Source organism: Microcebus murinus, chromosome 10 (genome assembly GCF_040939455.1).
Source record: "Microcebus murinus isolate Inina chromosome 10, M.murinus_Inina_mat1.0, whole genome shotgun sequence".
Classification (NCBI taxonomy): Eukaryota; Metazoa; Chordata; class Mammalia; order Primates; family Cheirogaleidae; genus Microcebus; species Microcebus murinus.
Genome location: NC_134113.1, coordinates 49,730,105 through 49,748,430, shown reverse-complemented (window position 1 = coordinate 49,748,430; position 18,326 = coordinate 49,730,105). Strand labels below are relative to the sequence as shown.

At 41.0% G+C, this 18,326-nt stretch overlaps 1 protein-coding gene across 3 annotated transcripts in view; it reads right to left on the bottom strand.

Annotated features, from left to right (window-relative positions):
- The window catches only part of TMEM117 (transmembrane protein 117), a 464,361-nt gene that overhangs the window by 438,884 nt on the left and 7,151 nt on the right, over positions 1-18,326 (bottom strand). For 2 of the 3 annotated variants that reach the window (XM_012746727.2, XM_012747174.2), the window contains exon 1: positions 6,936-7,277. The exons of the other annotated variant lie outside the window; for it this stretch is intronic. The gene's annotated coding sequence lies outside the window, so the exon portion shown is untranslated. Of the gene's footprint in view, positions 1-6,935; positions 7,278-18,326 lie in introns of those variants that run through there. 3 annotated transcript variants of the gene reach the window in all.

Genomic DNA, 18,326 nt, shown 5'->3' with positions numbered 1-18,326 from the left:
GGAAGATTTCACAGAGGACATGCCCACATTTGAGATTGGAAAATTAATAGCATTTTTTTACCAAGAGAAGAAGGCAAGGATGCCACATCTAGGTGGTGGTAAAGGCATATGCAAAGGCACAGAGGCATTGCAAAATATGTAATGTGACTACAGCAGTGGGTCCTGACCTGAATTTGCATTGGAAGGACAGCTCCAAAGTCTCACTCAATTCCTGCCTCTTTCCTTTTTGGGAGCCAGCCCGCCATAAAGAAAGAAAGCTGTAACTTCCACATGGGAAGGCCTGTGTAGGTACACAAGGACTTGCGAGTGGGTGATTAAGTCTATCCAGCTCTGGAGTTTGACTTTGGTGAGCCCATTTGGCTCTCAGAGTAAGCTACGTCTGCTTTTTTCAGCAATAAAGCTGATATTTTTGTTATCCAAGATAACAACAATAATAAAGGCAATAATTTGGCTGCCATCTACCAATTCATTTTTCTTGTTTCTCATTTTATTTAGAGTTCAGAAAAGGAAGAGAGGTAAGAGGGACCCTTACAAAGTCCACAGTTCTTTACATGCTGGGCTCTGTGCTGGATGCCTACATGCATCGTTATGCCATTTTTATCTTAACAGCTCCCTGAAATGCTGTTATTATCATTACCACTACTTCATTTTACAGGGAGAAAATTGAGGCTCACACAGATTATGTAACTTGCCCAAAATCACCTAGCAGGAGAGCTCTGATCTGAGCCTCTAAAGTCTGACCCCAGGGCCTGATCACCATTCTCTGCCGGCAGCCAGATCAGTTGCAGGCACTTTCCCTGCCTAGAGAGTAGATCCAGGGCAGACCCAGGGATGCCATCCCTTGAATGCCTCTGGAGACATATTCTTCTCTAGACACAACTATAGTAACTCTGTAATATATACTACTACAGCCCAGAAGTAGGGGTGGGGGTGGGGGAATATATATATGCCTTTGCATATATATATGCCAAATACATACATATATATATATATATATATATATATATATATATATATATATAAGAATCCTTTACAAATCCTGAACTTTGCAGGGGAAAAAAGTAACCATTGATAAATAGTCTCATTTTACACATGACTAAAAGTACCAAGATCATGCCACAAGCCTGAAGTAATTGTAAATCAATGGAAGATCTGAGAGTACTCTGCAAGGCTCCCAAATCCCAATCCAATATTCTGGGCTGATGAGTGTCAATTAAGCCCACAATCTAAGTTAATGAAGACTTGTTTTAACTATTTTACAAAAGCAATATGAACACGAAAAATGATCAGCAACAGAATTCAGCCAAGCAAGCAGTCCACTGTGCCTTAGATTCATAAGCCCTCTAAGCAATTTCAAGTCCCTTGTGATCTTCGTGAACACTCTGAAATATCTGTTCCCAGGGGCTGTAGCTCAGATTACCTAGGAATGGTGACTATCGCAAGATTCTTACTTTTGTTTCTGTTTTTTTAAAATGAGGCTCATTACCCATTGTAGCAGCAGCAACCTACATGCGTGGTTCTCACACCAAAGAGAGCAGAGCAGGCAGTGAAGAACAAAAGTGAACATTATGCCTTTGCATGATATTCAGGGTGAAAGAATGCCAGAATGGATCAGTTGTCCACTGAATCTCATGCAACACCTTCGGAAGTGTCCAAAGACCACCACAAGAGAAATTCTCAAAAACATCTCAAGTACCAGTGAGTCTTGAAAAAGGAATAGTCCCAACATGCCCATCAGAACTGGACAGGGGCACCATTTAAGAAGTTGGTTAAATTAGAACATTCAAAAATTTTTTGAAACAGCTGTTCCTCTCCAGCATTTATATTATTTCAGGAGAGAAAACTGCAGCATTGAGCAATACTGTATTCCCCTAGTAATGCCATGAATGCCACCATCACTCTCATGTTACAGGTAAGAAAATGAAGGCTCAGAGAAGTTGCTGCCTGTTTAATTCACAGCCCCAGTTAATGGAAAAGTCAGGATTTGAATCCAGACTTATATCTAGCCCTTAATCTTTCTAATACACCACAAGCTGGAAGTGTTCATGCGCAAGGTTGCCAAAAGTTTGCCTAGTCATCTTAGCCCTGTTTTTAGTGCCTTACGTACCCTGATATTTGCCAGAGCACCAAAATTGTTTTCACCTCTGTAGTTCACATAAAGCATCTTTATGATCAATATGATCATTTGGTGACTCTACTGTTGATAATCCAAGAGTGAGGTTGTTCAAATTGACTATGTTACACAGGGCAAATAGTCTGTAAAACCCCTTCATTTTTTTTAAATTCATTTCTACAACCATAGATGAGAATGATATCTTAGTTCTTAGTTTATCACAGTGAAATCAACTGTTTATGTGTTTGTCTCCTTCACTTACTCATGAGCTCCTCAGAGAAAAGCCTCTTTACTTCCAGGCATAGCACAGTGCTGGACTCATTGTGGGCTATCGGTAAACATCTTCTTAATGAGGTGAGTGGTATACTCCAAAAGAGAAGCCCCCTCATGGTTTAGGTGACATAATAAGGTGACAGAGCAACCTGCCATTTGACTTCCACTAAGGGAAGGGAAGAGGAGAGGAGAGCAGGGGAGCCTGAAACCACAATGATGACTTGGCCAGTAACAATACTAATGCACCCCCACCCAACCCACCTCATTTCAGCACCAGGATCTGCATTATCACTACTGAGCCTGCCGTTTATTGAGTATTTACTATAATATATATCAGATACTATGCTAATGAGCTTTACAAGCACCTCCTTTACATCTCATAGCAGCCCAATGAATAAAATACTCTTATTTTACAAATGTTGAAGCTGAGACTTAGAGTTGAGTAACTTGTATAGAGTAACAAAATTAGTCTACATCTGAAAAAGGATTCAAATCCAAGTCACCTGACTTCAACACTCTATATTATGCTTTCCCCACACAAAGACATAAATTCCAAAATTTTGCCCTTTGCATGTTGGTTAGAAAGTTTCTGATAATAATGCTACCTAATATTAAAAATTCACAGTTCTTCTAGGATGAATGGATCTATTACTATTCAAATTAGCCTTGATAGCATGATCAGAAAGAACTGGGGGTCATGTGACTACAGAATTGCTTGAATTTTATCTTCTTCTTTGAGCATCAATAAGTAGGTGAGTTGATCTTTTTGTGCTTTTTGCAATGCATCACGGATGTCTATTCTGTGATTTTCCACCTGCATCTCAGAATTAGACTAATCTACACAGTTTAATTCCCTCTTATAAGTAATGACATTATTAGGTAGATTCCACTATCAGTATCTTGGAAGCCTCTGCTTTTTCATATAATAGCAGCTATGAAGATGTCAGTAACTTCAGCCTGAAACTGATAAGCCATAAATCTTCAGTCATGGTTTCCAACTCTAAAGAAACTAGCATTCATACTAGATACTAGGAATGTCATGCATTTTACTAAAAGCCAGTATTTAACTTAGAACTAAAGGCTAAGAATGTAGAAGAATACAAAGGAAAATGAGAGAGATGTAAGGCCACTCAAGTTGGGAGGACATGTTGTGCCAAGGCACAGAGGAAACTGTCTGGGACTCATGTACAGACATATCAGTAGTTCTGTGTGTCTGTACCACAGAGTGCTGAGAGGTGTCTTGAGAAAGTTAAGGATAATTTGGGGCCAGTTAAAGAAAGATTATACGAAAGTGTTGGTCTGTATTTTGCTAAGTAGGGAAAAGAGAATTATCAAAGATGTCAGAGCAGAAGAGAGATACAATCATACGTAGCAAGTGGTGAAGTCCAGGTTTGTTAAGTCTATGATGATATTTATTCATTCATTCAATATTTACCAATTGCCTGTTTTGTGCCAAGCACTGGCCTATGTGCTAGGATTACTAACAGACAAAACTCCTGTTGTCATGCAACTGATAGTTTCTTAGGGGAAACAGACATTAAGAAGATAAAAAATTAAATACAGAGTATTTTAGAAAGGTTATAGAGAAAATTAAAGCAAGGAAATGTTAACAGGGAGTGTCAGGTGAGAGGGAAGTTGAAGAAGGAGTGATATTAGAAGACAGGCATGAAAGAAGGGAGGAAGACAAGCAGATACCTCAGAAAAGAGTGATCTAGACAGAGGGAACAAAAGTTGCACAGGCCATCACTGGGTGCATGCTTAGTGCATGTAAGAAATGGCAAGGAGACTAATGTAACTAGATGGGGCATGGATAAAAGAGAGTATGAAAGAGATGAGGTGCAGAAGGTAGCATTTGATCATGATCAGGCCTTGAGGCCATTCCATGTACACGGGCTTTTGCCCTGAGTGAGAGATGAAGCACAGTGACACAATCTGACTTACATGTCCGAAGGGCCATTCTGTCTGCTCATTAAAAATACTTTGTGAAGGGCAAGGTACAGAAGCAGGGAGGCTGTTGCCAGGTAAGAGATGCAGTAACTTGGACCAGGAAGGGAGAGATGCGGGCAGTTTAAACAGCTCTGCTTCTGGACATAGGAACAGCTCATCAGATTTATTGATGAATTGGATGTAGACGTAGCCTAGGCAAAATCCAGAATGGCATTGCCATTTTTTGAGATGAGGAACACATTTCCTAAGATGAACAGCGCTGCAGCAGATGTAGACAACATACTAATAATTAACATTTTATTAGAGATTTTTATGTGTTGGGCTCTTGTGAAACACTTTTAATGTATTATCTCAATTAGTCCTGATACCAACCATTTGGATTTACAGTCAAGAAATAGAGATTCAGAGAGGTTATGATCTGCCCAAGGTCATACAGCTACCAACTGGCAGAAACAAGCATAGCTACCTTTATATAACTCCAAAGTTAATACTCTTAATTACCACTGCGTGAAGTACAAAATACAGAATAAAGTCTCAATGGAAAGGAAATAAGTACTGGGTGATGACTTGCACCTACTAGCCACTCAATAAATATTCACTGATGGATTAACAGATGGATAAATAGATGCATGGATGATGAATGGATAACAGACCAGTCTTGAGTGAGAAAAACCATTGAGGATTCCATTCCAAAAAGAGTAAACTGTGGATAATGGGAGAACCAAGCCTGCAAAAAGAGAAATGGTAGAAAGGTAGAAAACCCAAAATGCATGTTTGCCTGGACCAGTCCCGAGGTAAGGACAGGTCTTAGTATATTATCTTAAATTGTTAGATGAAAAGACAGGCAAGAGGGGATGATAGATAACATTTTACATAATGCAAGTGCTTAATACAGGTTTAAAAAAAATAATAGCAATAAAACATAAGTAAAGCTGGAACTTCTTACTTTTAGTCCAATACAAAAGACCACACAGCCTCTTAAATAAAAAGCAACCTTTTAAGTCAATCAATGAAACCACCATAAGTGGCTATGCATAGATTCCAGGATGGTATTTGTGGTACCCTAGCTAATTTAGAGGATCACATCCATAAATCACTTCCTAGACTTTCTCTTCACATTGTTTCAACCTTTAAGTGATTTTCTTCCTTTCTTCTTATCCTGTAGTCCTTGGGACAAGAAAGTGCTTAATCACAAGTTTTTAAAACAGAGAATCCAAAAGCAAACTAGGTCTGGTAGTCTTCTGAACAAAGACAACTTTCCATTGAAATGGCAAAATATTTATGGACCCTGGCACGTTATAAAAAGTTAAAAAATAATCACCATGTATCCTTTTAAAATACTGAGACCTCCTTTGAAGTGACATTTATTTATGATAAAGAATGAATTTCCATGATCATATTCTAAACACAAAGGCAAAGAAATTAACAATTAATGAATTAAATAAAATTAATTCATGTCTGAAGTTATTTCATATTATTCATGTCTGAAGCCTAAAGAAACAAATTAAATAAAACTGACAAGTACTGGTTTCTGATCACAAAGATCAGATGTAGGGTGGGATGGGAGGGACAAATACTTCAGTCAGTGTCAAAATCTGTAAGTACGTTTTAACTACAAAGACTGGGGAAATAAAAGTTAGAAAGTATATCCATGGTAAAAAATCAACACTTTAAAACAAAAAAAAAATGGGTTTTACAAGGATTCTAATACTTTTTATACTCAATAAATTGGAAAAACTTGTTTTGGAAGACAAAACAAAACACTGAAGGCTTCCTGGAAGTCCTTCCTTGCATTTTAGACAGTACATCATTTATAATTAGGGGGAAAATACATGTCATTACATCCAACATACTTTTACTCTCTTTCTTTCTTTCTATTTTTTTTTTTTTTTTGGTTTCTGAGACACAGCCATACATAAATACTAAAATGAGCATGTGATGTTTACTCATATCTCTCCCTCTGTCTCTCTGTCTCAGACACACACACACACATTTGACTGTTCCACACAAGGGAGAATGAATAATGGCAGCCAAAATGTTACCACATGGGTCTAACACACTTGTGGGCCTGTGGCATTTTCTAGAATTGGAATAAAGAAATAGTTTTATTGAGTCATGATGAAGTTACCAAACACCCAAGTCATTTTTTCTTCTTCTTCTTCTTTTTGAGGAGAACACCTATGAACTGCAACCTGTTAATTTAATTAACAAAAATAAGGCTTTTCTTCAGCTCCTATCCTAGGAATCACTGAAGCGAGGAAAGTTCAAGGTCTGTTCTCGCGCCGTCCCTTACCCTCCTGGAGCCTGGGAGTTTGAGGCTTCCCACCAAACGCCTTTCCCTGGGAGTCTCTCTGCCCTCACCCGAAGGGCTGGTGCGCAGACCCCTCCGTGACACTTACCCTGCCTCCGGGATGCCGTGGCCGGGAAGGGGGGCAGAAAGGCGCCGGGGAAGTGGGGGCCGGGCCGGGGTTCCAGGGCTGCTGCGCGCTCGCGGGCAGGGACGAGGAGGCAGCCCGGCTGCGCACGGCCCGGCCGGGAGGCTCCGCTGCGGCGGGACCGAGCGGCCGGGGAGGCGCGCCCAGCGCCGGGCCCGCGTACTCACCTGAAGGGTCGCGCGGGCGCGGGACGACTGCGCACGGCAGAGGCGGTCAAGCACCGTCCTCCGTCGCGCCGGCGGCCTCGCTGGGAAGCGCGGCGAGACGGGCCAGCGGCGTCGCTGCAGCCGCTGCTGTCACCAAGCTATAAATACCGGCTCGGCCCACTCCGCCGCCGCCTACGCCGGGCGCCCTCCGCGCCGTGCCTCGCCGCGCCGCGCTCCCACCGCAAAGTCCGCCGCCGCGGGCCGGGCGCCGGGAGCGCAAGGGCAACGGCACGGCGCAGGTGACGGCGATCGCCCCAGCTGTGAGGCGCCTCCGCAGCTGGAGGCATGGCCTCCCGCCGCCCCCGCCCCCCGCCGCCGCCGCGGGCCGACTCCAGCCGGCGGGCCGGGTGCGCCTTTGCTGAGCCTGCCGGGGCCCGGCCGCCTCTGCAGAGCGGCAGCTGCAGACGGGGTGGGGGGGTGGGGGGAGCCCGGCTTCAGCCTCGCGTGTCAGCAGCAGTCCCTTCCTACTGGGGAAATCGGCAGGGCAGACATAAAATCCACCATCCTGCAAGGAACCCATGGGGTTCCCAGTGGAATGTCCTCAAAGAGCTGCAAACTTTCTAATGCAGTCAGTCTCAGGTCACAGAGCATCCTTTCTGCTTTTGCCTGTGGGTGGTGTGTGGATGTGGGGGTGGGGAGAGGCAGAGCCCATGAGGAGTATGAGAAGTCTCATACTTACTTTCCAGCCTGTCTGGTCTGACACATGCACATACATACACATACACACTTACACACATTTTCATATGCACATAGAGACGCGCAAATATATAAATATATGCATCCCTATGTATACACACATTTAAGCACACATATACCTTCATGCATAAACACATTTTTTACACACATAAAGTCATATACAAACATATATAGAAGCACACACATACTCATGCACAATTTTTGACCTCTATGCAGGCTGAGACTCTCAGGACCCCATCATTCTGTAGTGCTTAAATGATCCCTCTGCAGCATGAGGTGGGAAGACCCTGTGACTACATTTGACCAATTCCTTTCTTCCCAATGTAACTTCCTTTCCATCATATATATGTGTGGCCTCTGTTTCTTTCCACACCTAATAGCAACTGCTACCTCAGTTTACCAGTTGCTCATAATGTGTGTCCAGCATGCTGATAATGGAAGTGATCACTGGTTTGTATAGTCAAATAGAAAATAGGATAATTCATACATGCCTATGATAGCAAACTTATGAAGGGAGAGCTAGTCCGTCCCTCTCCTGGACTGGCAGCTTGATTCAGGGATGAGTTGGATAGCAAGAGGGAGAGCTGAGGTGTCAGCAGATTGTGAAATAGGATAGAGACAGCCATTCCCAAGTCCCAAAGGGTAGCTATTCTGCACAGGGATAATTGGGAGTTCACAGCCATTCTTCTCACTAATTTGACATTTTTCTAGCTTCTAAGAATGACCACTATATCTATATTATAGTCATAGTTTGTGATCATTTTATAGAACTTTTAATATTCTCTTTTGTCATGCTTTTAATGAGTTTTCCAAGAAAGAGTTGTTGCCTATGCTGGCACTTTGTACGTTTTACTATGACACTTTTGTTGTATTTTTTCGCTACTTCTTTTTCTCCCCAGGACAGAGACTAAATCTTACTCATCATTCCATTTTTGGCACCTAATATAGTAAGTTATAATAATGGGTCAATAAATAGTGGATTGGCTGGGCATGGTGGTTCATGCCTGTAATCCCAGCACTTTGGAAAACCAAGGCAGGAGGATCTCTTGAGGCCAGGAATTTGAGACCAGCCTGAACAACATAGGGAGACACTGTCTCTACAAAAAAAGAATTAGCTGGGCATGGTGGCACACACCTATAGTCCCAGCTATTCCGGAGGCTGAACCAGGAGGATCACTTGAGACCGGGCATTTGAGGTTGCAGTGAGCTACGATGATGTTATTCCACTCTATCTAGCCTGGGCAATAGAGAGAGACTCTATCTCAAATAAATAAACAAATAAATAAATAGTAGATTAATTTCACAGATTAATCATTTGATTCTAATGTGCTTTAATAACCAGTAGTACCCTTCAAAGAATTGTTAAACTATGTAAGTGTTTAACATGGATTTCATGGGCTATATTTTCCTTAGATCTCCATTTAAAGCAAGGACTCTTCAATCAGATGAAACTGGAAAATATTAAAGCTTCATAAATTATGCAACAGATTGTTGGGGTCTGTAACTTATATCCCCCTTCACCACAAAGCAAAACAAAACAAAGAAAAATAGAAGGCATTTTTTCTTTCATTGAGCAACAGACTGAAAACAACATTGTGTTTCAATGGATAGTGGGTTAAAAATCATTTAGTAGCTTGTCTTCATTCAGTCTACTGAAGAGAGAGAACTCATCCTACTCCACAGTCAGTTGAATTACATGGGTATCCACGATCAGTTGAACTAGATGGGTGTCTACTAAAATGAACTTCAGTTAATCAGAACTGAAATGTCTAGCATCAGTTACATGGAGCTTTTTTTTTTTTTTTTTTTTTTTTTTTTTTGAGACAGAGTCTCACTTTGTTGCCCAGGCTAGAGTGAGTGCCGTGGCGTCAGCCTAGCTCACAGCAACCTCAAACTCCTGGGCTCAAGCAATCCTCCTGCCTCAGCCTCCCAAGTAGCTGGGACTACAGGCATGCGCCACCATGCCCGGCTAATTTTTTTTATATATATATCAGTTGGCCAATTAATTTCTTTCTATTTATAGTAGAGACGGGGTCTCGCTCTTGCTCAGGCTGGTTTTGAACTCCTGACCTTGAGCAATCCGCCCGCCTCGGCCTCCCAAGAGCTAGGATTACAGGCGTGAGCCACAGCGCCCGGCCTTACATGGAGCTTTTATTGGTTTACCTTTATATCTCTCTTCATGTAAGAATAATTTTAAGAATAAGCTCTAACAATGCTTACTGTTGGCTCTGAGAGGTCTCAGGGTTTAGAGAACACAGTTCTCTAGGACCACTGCAAGGCAAAATACTAAAATGAGCAAGGTTTGTCTTCAATATCAATGTTCCCTTTTTACCACTGACCAAGAAGCTTGTACCCTTTGCTTTGGCAGCCACCTATGATCTCCAGTTCAGCCTTATTTCAGGACCAGGCAGAGGAATAGCCTTTATACTTTGATCTTTGTCACAATAACATGTAGTGATAAAAGCTCAGCTTTTGAAAGGCTTATTTGTGTACTAGGCACATCTATGACAGACCTGTGAGATAGCTACTAAACATGGAATATCACCTGCATGTTTACCTTCGAGGAAAGAGCCACACAGAGACTAAATAGTTCACTCAAGATCTTACAAGTAGCCACTGTAGTGGAGTAAGAATCAGAGCCAGGCAATGTGAGTCACAAGCCCCCTATTTCAACCTCCCCATGTACCAGGAAAGGAATATGGGTTTTACAGTCAGGACACCTGAAACAATGAATATTGGTAAAAATTTTGGTTCCACAACTTACTAGCTACCATAAGCTAGTATTTTATTAGGTAATAAAATTACTTGATAAATTTACTTTAGCTAAATTGCTACTATAAAATTACAGTAGGAATCCCTACATCTGCCTTTCTTCTCCATTGAAATGGTGAGATGTTAGATCTGGACCTGGATTTAGGGATCCAAAGTAGGTCATTCTGTTCACGGAGAGATCCTTCCAGGATTTAGGCTGCTGTTCTCCCTATTCTCCAGTTTTGTCTCATCCCAGTCACTACCACACAGACCTCTTAGGGGTTTTAAATGACCTGATGTGTATAACACACCGATAGTGTCAGGTGCATAATAGGTGCTATTCTTCCTTCCCATCAAACATTAGTGTTCTATGAAAACTTTGTTCAGGGTCAGAATCTATTGGTCCAGTACAAAGATAGCAATTGCTTACTTACAGAGATTAAGTATTTCTTCAGGTTTGGCCAGCAGTGATTTTCAAAACATATAGACAGAAGTTCCAAAAAGAAATCAAGATAGCAAGGCTCCAGATCTCCCATTCCCTCACTGATATTTTAGCCCAAACAACTCCATTTCTTTTATATTAATATATAGGAGTTCAGCAAATTGGCCAAAGTTTCAGAGTGTCAGGATAATGACAGAAATAATTTTCAAGTAGGAAACTCTCAAATCACACTAGACAATCATCTGTCTACTCCACCTTCATATGTGAAGTCAACCCTGCAGACAGGCTTAAAATGTGTCTTGTTGACATATAATTCTTTTATAAAATCTGATCCAAAAGTTCAAAAATCAGAGGTAACCATGTGAGACCTGATGTTTTTTCTGTTCATCTCACATATCCCAGTACATCAATAATACAGTTTATATATTTTTTAAAAATCAAAAGACAAGCTAAATGTCCATTTCAGGAATTGGTGAAAACTTTCATGATGACCAAACTCTATCCTCTTTAAATTGCCCTTTTAAAGCAAGAGGAAACTATAGCTGTAAGCATCAGTAACTTCTACCGAGTCAATGAGGAAACACCTCATCAGTGATTTGATGGACTCTAAGCAAAACTATTTTTAACTTCCAATAGGTCAATTGGGATGATGCTAATTGCACATTCCAACTATAAACAGCATAATTTCCTTATTGCCAAAGAAGAATAAAAATTTGAACATGATCCATAATTTTCTTCTGGTATATAGTAGGCAGTGACTCTACTGCCAGAATTTTCCCTAACAATCCTAATATTAAATGTCCATTCCCACTGAATACAAGGTACACCAATATATTTTAGGCCACATGTCCTAAACTTTGCTAAATTTTCTCCTAAATTTGGGGGAAATGGTCATCATATGTCTGCTACTTAGAATTCTAGAACCTATATTCTGATACCCTGGTGCTGCCAAATAATGAGAATGTGATATCAAGCAAATTAATTAACCTGTCTGAGAATTAGTAGTACCTGCTTCACTACTACTTGTTAGAGGGATTTAAAAATGTACTTTACAATTTCAACATTTGGTCTGGTACATATTAAATTCTTCATAAATGTTGGCTCTTTTTATTATCATTATGATTCATATCACCCCTGCCCTGCTCATATTCTGCATGTCCCACAAAGTTTCTTTTGCTAAAGAACTGATCCACTTATCTTTCACTCAACCTTATAAATGTCTGGGAAAAGTACTTTTCTGGACAGTTTTTAAAGCAAAGGAGTCATGCAAACAGAGGGTGGACTAGCAGTCACACCAGAAGTAGAGCAGTCACCTGCTTGGCGGTCAGCGTCACCCTGACTCATACACTGGGCTGCCCTGCAGAGTCTGCAGAAATGCAGCAGTTCCTTCAAAGCACCATTCCTCTTACAATGACAGAGAAGGACAATTGTTGCACTGCCCACTCCTGTCATTTCCTTCCTCCGCCTCTTCTTGTCTTCTCCTCTGCCCCACGCTCACTCCCACACATACGGAGGCCCTATAAGCTGGCCAGAGCCTCACTTCCAGGGTGCAGTGCTTGCTTGGGATTAGTGATGACCTCATTTACAGGATTCTGACTGCTGGTTTTAAATGGAAAATATTTACCTATGGGCAGTTTTGAGCTAACATTATTTCTTCCTAGTCCTAAAACAAATGTTTTGTTTTGTTTTGTTTCTTCTTCAAAACTGTTTTAACAGGGCTCACCTAGAAAGTTTGCTAGATCTTAACCCAAGGGAGGGAGGCTTGATTCAGGGGGACACAAAAATACACTGGCTTTTGAGAGCTCTTGAATTTATGTAAAGTACCTAATACACCACCCAACTAAACATATCCAAAGCAACTAGTCTGTCAAGGCACTGCAAGATGTTGAGGTTTAAAAGATAAATAGAGTATGCCTGTTTCCTGAGGGAACTGATGATCTAAAAATGAGCAAACAATAGATGGCTTCTAATCACCATAAATAGTAATATAAGGGGACAGGTGCTCAGGGCCAAATGCATTTTGCTGACCATAAAGGCTAAAGAAATTTGAAATGGAGAAATAAACCTATCCTTATAAATTACTGCAGAAGGCCAGATGGAAGAAGCTTCAGGCAAAGACTGAAGGAAAAATAAGGATTTAAATACACAGAAAAGTGGGGATGAAGAAACTCCAGGCAAAGGAGAGCAGCACAGAAACAGTGCCTATTACCAGAAGGCTCTCAACAAATATATGCACTTTAGCTGAGCACAATGGCTCAGGCCTGTAGCCCCAGCTACTCAGGAGGCTGAGGCAGGAGGATCACTTTAGCCCGGGAGTTCGAGGCTGCAGTGAGCTATGATCACACCACTGCACTCCAGCCTGGGCAACAGAGTAAGAGCCCATGTCTTGAAAAAAAAAAAAATACATGCTAAAGCAGAGGAGAGAGACAAGGAAGAGGGTAGGAAAGAGAGGAGGGAGAGCTGAAGAAAAAAGGCCAGAAGGAGCCAGAATGTTGTGATCTACTCACAGAAGCAAGGACTCCTGGGGGATAGTAAAATACATCCCCTACTCTGGGCAAGTAGGGAAAGCCAGATAACGCTGAGAACAACTTCTCAGTTCTAGCCATCTGAGCAGGAAGAGGATGGAGCAGGGAGCCAGGATAGGGAAGGGTAAAATGGAAGTCAGGAGAAACAACTGGCACTAGGAATTCTAAATAATAAGAAATGAAAATTACGAATTTCTAGATTTAAAGACAACGGTCATGTTTACTTGTAGCCATGAAATGACAAACAGTAGGCCTCACTCTCTAGCCATAGACTGGAATGGCTGGTCTCCTTGCTTCCCCAAGAATTAAGGGGAGCAACCTCCACATCCCATCATTTCATATGAAGGAATAAAAGAGGCGCTTGGGATACCTTATTCCAGTGAGCTACCCTGAGGACCCTCCGCCATCATAGCTACTGACCTCCAAACCCTGGCTGGCTCATTCTTCTGAGTTTTAGGATATCATTAAAAAGATGAGTTTTGCAGAGAGCATTATCTGCTCATAGTGAGCACTCATGCATTAGGTATTATAACATTCAATTTCAAAATGTTGTAGACTAATTTATCAATGGCACAACCCACATATCTTCCTATTCACAAGTAAGCAAATATCTCCTGTCCTCACTATATTAGTTTTCTTGGATGCTGTAACAAATCACCATAAATTTTGGTGGCCTAAAACAACAAAATTTATTTTTACACTGTTTTGGGATCTGGGAGTCCAAAATTAAGGTACCAACAGGACCACACTCCCTCTGAGGGCTTTAGGGAGGAATCTTTCCTCATCTTTTCCAGCTTCTGGTAATTCCTAGTATTCCTTGGCTCATACACACATCACTGCAATCTCTGCTTTCATCTTCACAGCGTCCTCTGTTTTGTGTCTCTGTGTGTCCAAATCTCTATATGCTTCTCTTAGAAATACACATAGTTGGGTTTAGGACTCACTCCAAATTAAGGATGATTTTATCACGAGATCTTAGCTAATTCCTTCTGCAAAGACCCAATTTCTAAATAAGATCACATTCTGAGGTTCCAGGTGGACATGAATTTGGGGGAACACTATTCAACCACTACATCCACATTTATAAATAAGTAGGCACCCCCCTTATGAAAGTCATAATTTTACTTCCAGGACCAGGTTATTTCTCCAATACAGGGAAAAATACATGGGCAAAATCATTTACTTAAAGATAATTTGGCTTTTGTAAATATCCCTCCAAACAATACCATGCAAATCTGTCACATTTACTCCAGCATGGTATAGCATTTGGGTTTTTATTTTGCTTATATTTGCAGAGATATATTAGGCCTCTAAATGCCAAAGTATTGCATATTATTTATGCTTCCATTCCACAATGTAAAACCATCATTTTCAGGAGGCTCTTCTGTGTCAGCTACTTTTATGTTTTGGCAATTTGGTGGCAGAATAAAGTCCAAGCTCTCACACAGCTTATTCTAGTGAAAGTACAGACAGTAATCACAAGATACATAATGATCTAATATTTGACTGTGAGAAATGGCATTAAGTAAAGTAGGTAGAATCAGAACATCAATAAGGATGTGGGTCACAATGTTAGAAAGGGTGGTGAGGGCAGATTTCTCCAAGGTGACATTTATGCAGAATAATAAAACCAGCTCCTTGTTGCTACAATTTTGTCTACTTCCTCCATTGCAGTCTTACTAGCGGTGGTAAGTAATCCACACATTAGGTTAAAAATATTTTTCCTATATTTGATTATGACTCAAATAATACTTGATAATAAAATCATGGTTTTTTATGTCAAAGGGGTATCTGGTTCACTACCTAGCCAGCCAACCACAGACTGACCGAAGTCTCCGTGATGTATCCATTCACAATCACTGCATTCCAGGCACAATCCTAGCTGCAGGGAAATACAGAGTACCCTGTAACTCCACTGGAATAGGGCTTGCATTCCAGAATTAGACTTGAAAATGGATAACCAAGCTTTGATCCTCAGCTCTCACTCTTGCTCCTTGCTTACCCTTAATGAATCACTTTATGGTTGTAGGTCTCAATTTCAAAGTTTATAAAATAAGGAAATTGGACTAGACAATCTCTAAATTTCCTTCTGACTCCTGCATTCTATTGTTTTAGGGGAGGTAAGCAGCAACTGGATTTACAATGGCTAAGGAGAAATGTTAATATGATTCCAATTTAGGCAGCCACCAATATCCCTAGAATGTTGAGCAGAAAACAGTAGCAGGGAGCCTCAAGCCTGGCCTCTGTAGTTAGTTGGGCAATCTCACTGTGGGAAGAAGATGGCATGACCTATTTTGAAGCAGTGGTCCCGGGTGGCAATTGGAAATATGGGGGGCAGACCTAGCCTGAGGGGGTACTGAGTTGCCAAAAACTAGACAGGGAATTGAGTGGCTTCAAGAAAAGATTGAATTAATGCATGTGGAACACTTAGAAGACTGCCTGGCACAGAGTAAACCTCAATAAATAAAGACGTTGTTGTTATAGGCTTGTCCCAGAAGAACTGGATTATACTTAGAAAGCCAAGGTAGAATAACTAAGCAGACATGACAAGGCTTGGATAGGAGAGCAGCCACTCACTGGGCATTCTGGTGCCACCTGCCACACGCTCCATGCACCCTGAATGCTAGTACCCACCCATTAAAGGTACAAATGCAGATTTCTGGCTTAGGCAACTAAGCCAATGATAGTGCATTTCAAGGAAATAAAATCTAAAACTCTGTGTGCAGGCTTTAAAGGAAAATAATAAACTGGAAGTCAGACAATGAGAAGTTTAAGTTATCTAGGTGGAAATAGTGGAGATTTCTATTAGGCAGTGATTTATACAGATCTATAACTCTGGTAAGAAACAAAGGCTGAACTAACAGATGTGCCAGCCGCCAGCATCCATTATGAGTCAGTGTTTCACAAAGTGTGGTCTCCAAACCATCTGTGTTACAGTAAATGAAGGTGGGTGTTAACAAATAAATTCTAGAACCCAACCTATTGAAACAGAATCTCTTGAGGTGGAGTTTACTAATCTCCATTTTAACAAGCTCCGAAGGGATTCTTATGCACATTTAATTTGGGGAGAGACAAAGGGAGAGGGAATTATTGATGTTACTCCATAGATAAAGTTGCTTAGGGGAATGTGGAGAATGAGGAGAGAAGGTGGGCAGGGAAGACTTGTTGCTACAACACTGTGGTACCTAGAATTCAGTCATTTCACACCACCTATTCAGTGAGCAGGGCTCAACCTGGACTGCATGTTGGGATAATCCTATGTTTAAGACCCACCCGAAACCAGTGAAATCAGTATCCCTTAGAAGGGGTGGGGTAGGTCCCTTCGCTCCAGACTCCCAAATTGTTGCTTCTATACCAACACTTGTAAACTGCTGGCAATTAGGCCCATGGATTATTTTCTTTGACTCTTACACTACTTTAAAACTTTAACTGAGTCGAAAATAGTTTTTTAAAACACAGTAGATTTCATATGCAAAAAACTGAATGTCTAGCTTCTCATGAAAACCAAAAGAATTGGGCTTGCTGGGTTTACATTCTTGAATGGCAAACAGCTGCCCAACAAGGTCTTCTTTGGGTCATTTAAGTTCCCCACCTGGCCTCCTGGCCCCTGAATGCATTTGGGGGCAATAAGGCACACTATCAAAGGGCCTTCTCACCTCTACTTCCCCTGTCCTGCATCCAGGTCCCAAGCCAGCCTCTTTTGTCACAGATCCCAAAGTCTTCCTGAGCACCACCCGTGACTTGGGAAAATCCTATGAAACAGGCCCCACTTTAGCTGCTGGCTTTATCCTCTGTTTCTAGAGGCCATTTCTTGGCACTGTAGTTGCCAAAGTCTCGGGTCCCCTGGAAAGAACTGGAGCCACTGCCCTGGAAGCAGCACTCACCTCAGGCCAAGGTGAAGTCTGATACTGATACCAATACTCCAACAGGGCTGATTCCTGCTAATGGCAAATCAGCTGGACACCTGGGTCCCCCAGAATGAACTCTGGCAAGCACCTCCAGCCTTAGTGAAATCTCTCTTCTTCAGGAGGGAGCAGTGCCAGCTTGTTTGGCCAGAGAGGCTCCCTAGGTCTGTGGAAGGCTGGAGGCTATACATAAATTGGATGGACTTATTTAGTGAGAGGAATTTGAGAAGAAGCTTGCCCTTCCTTCAAGTAATGAACTTCTTCATGTCTCCTTTGTTTCCCTTACATCACAAATATTAGCTAACGTATTAATCATTCTTTTTGAAAATATCTATGCTAGACATATACAGGAATTTTTGATTGCTTTAGTGCTGTGAGAATGTATATATTAATATAAGTAATTTCTCAAACTATCATTAAACTATTAATATTAAGCTGGAACAAAATGTTTCTTATCTACAATAACAGGAAAACAATAGCATTTGAAGTGATGTGGAAAGTACTTTAATTAATTCACTATCAGCATGCAAATTTTTTTATAACTTCGCTCACCCAATTTTGTTCTTTATACTTTGAAATGGTTTTCAGCCTTACCCAAAACAATGTGGTTATCCTTTTCTTGACCATCTCATCTTTTACCTTGAATAAATGTATAGTACAATGGAAAGTAGGTAGATTTGGGGGAGTTAGACAGGCTTGGGTTCAAATCCTACTTTGCTACCTACTCTGTGAACTTGACCATGTTGTTTAACCTCTCTGAAATATACATCTTTGTCTAAAATTTTTAGCAAATAATATATAATTTATAGACTGCACCAAGGATTAAAGAAGATAGTATAAGTACACCCCTGGTGTATCCTGGCACATCTTTTATTACCTTCTTAATAAATCAAGTTTCATTCCAGTGGATAACAGGACTAATAAAAGTCTTCAAATTTTTATAATACAATTTCTATATTAATACTTCACCAAAAAAAAATTGTAATGGAAAAATACCATAATACCCTCTGGGTACGTGACTTCCATTCAGTCT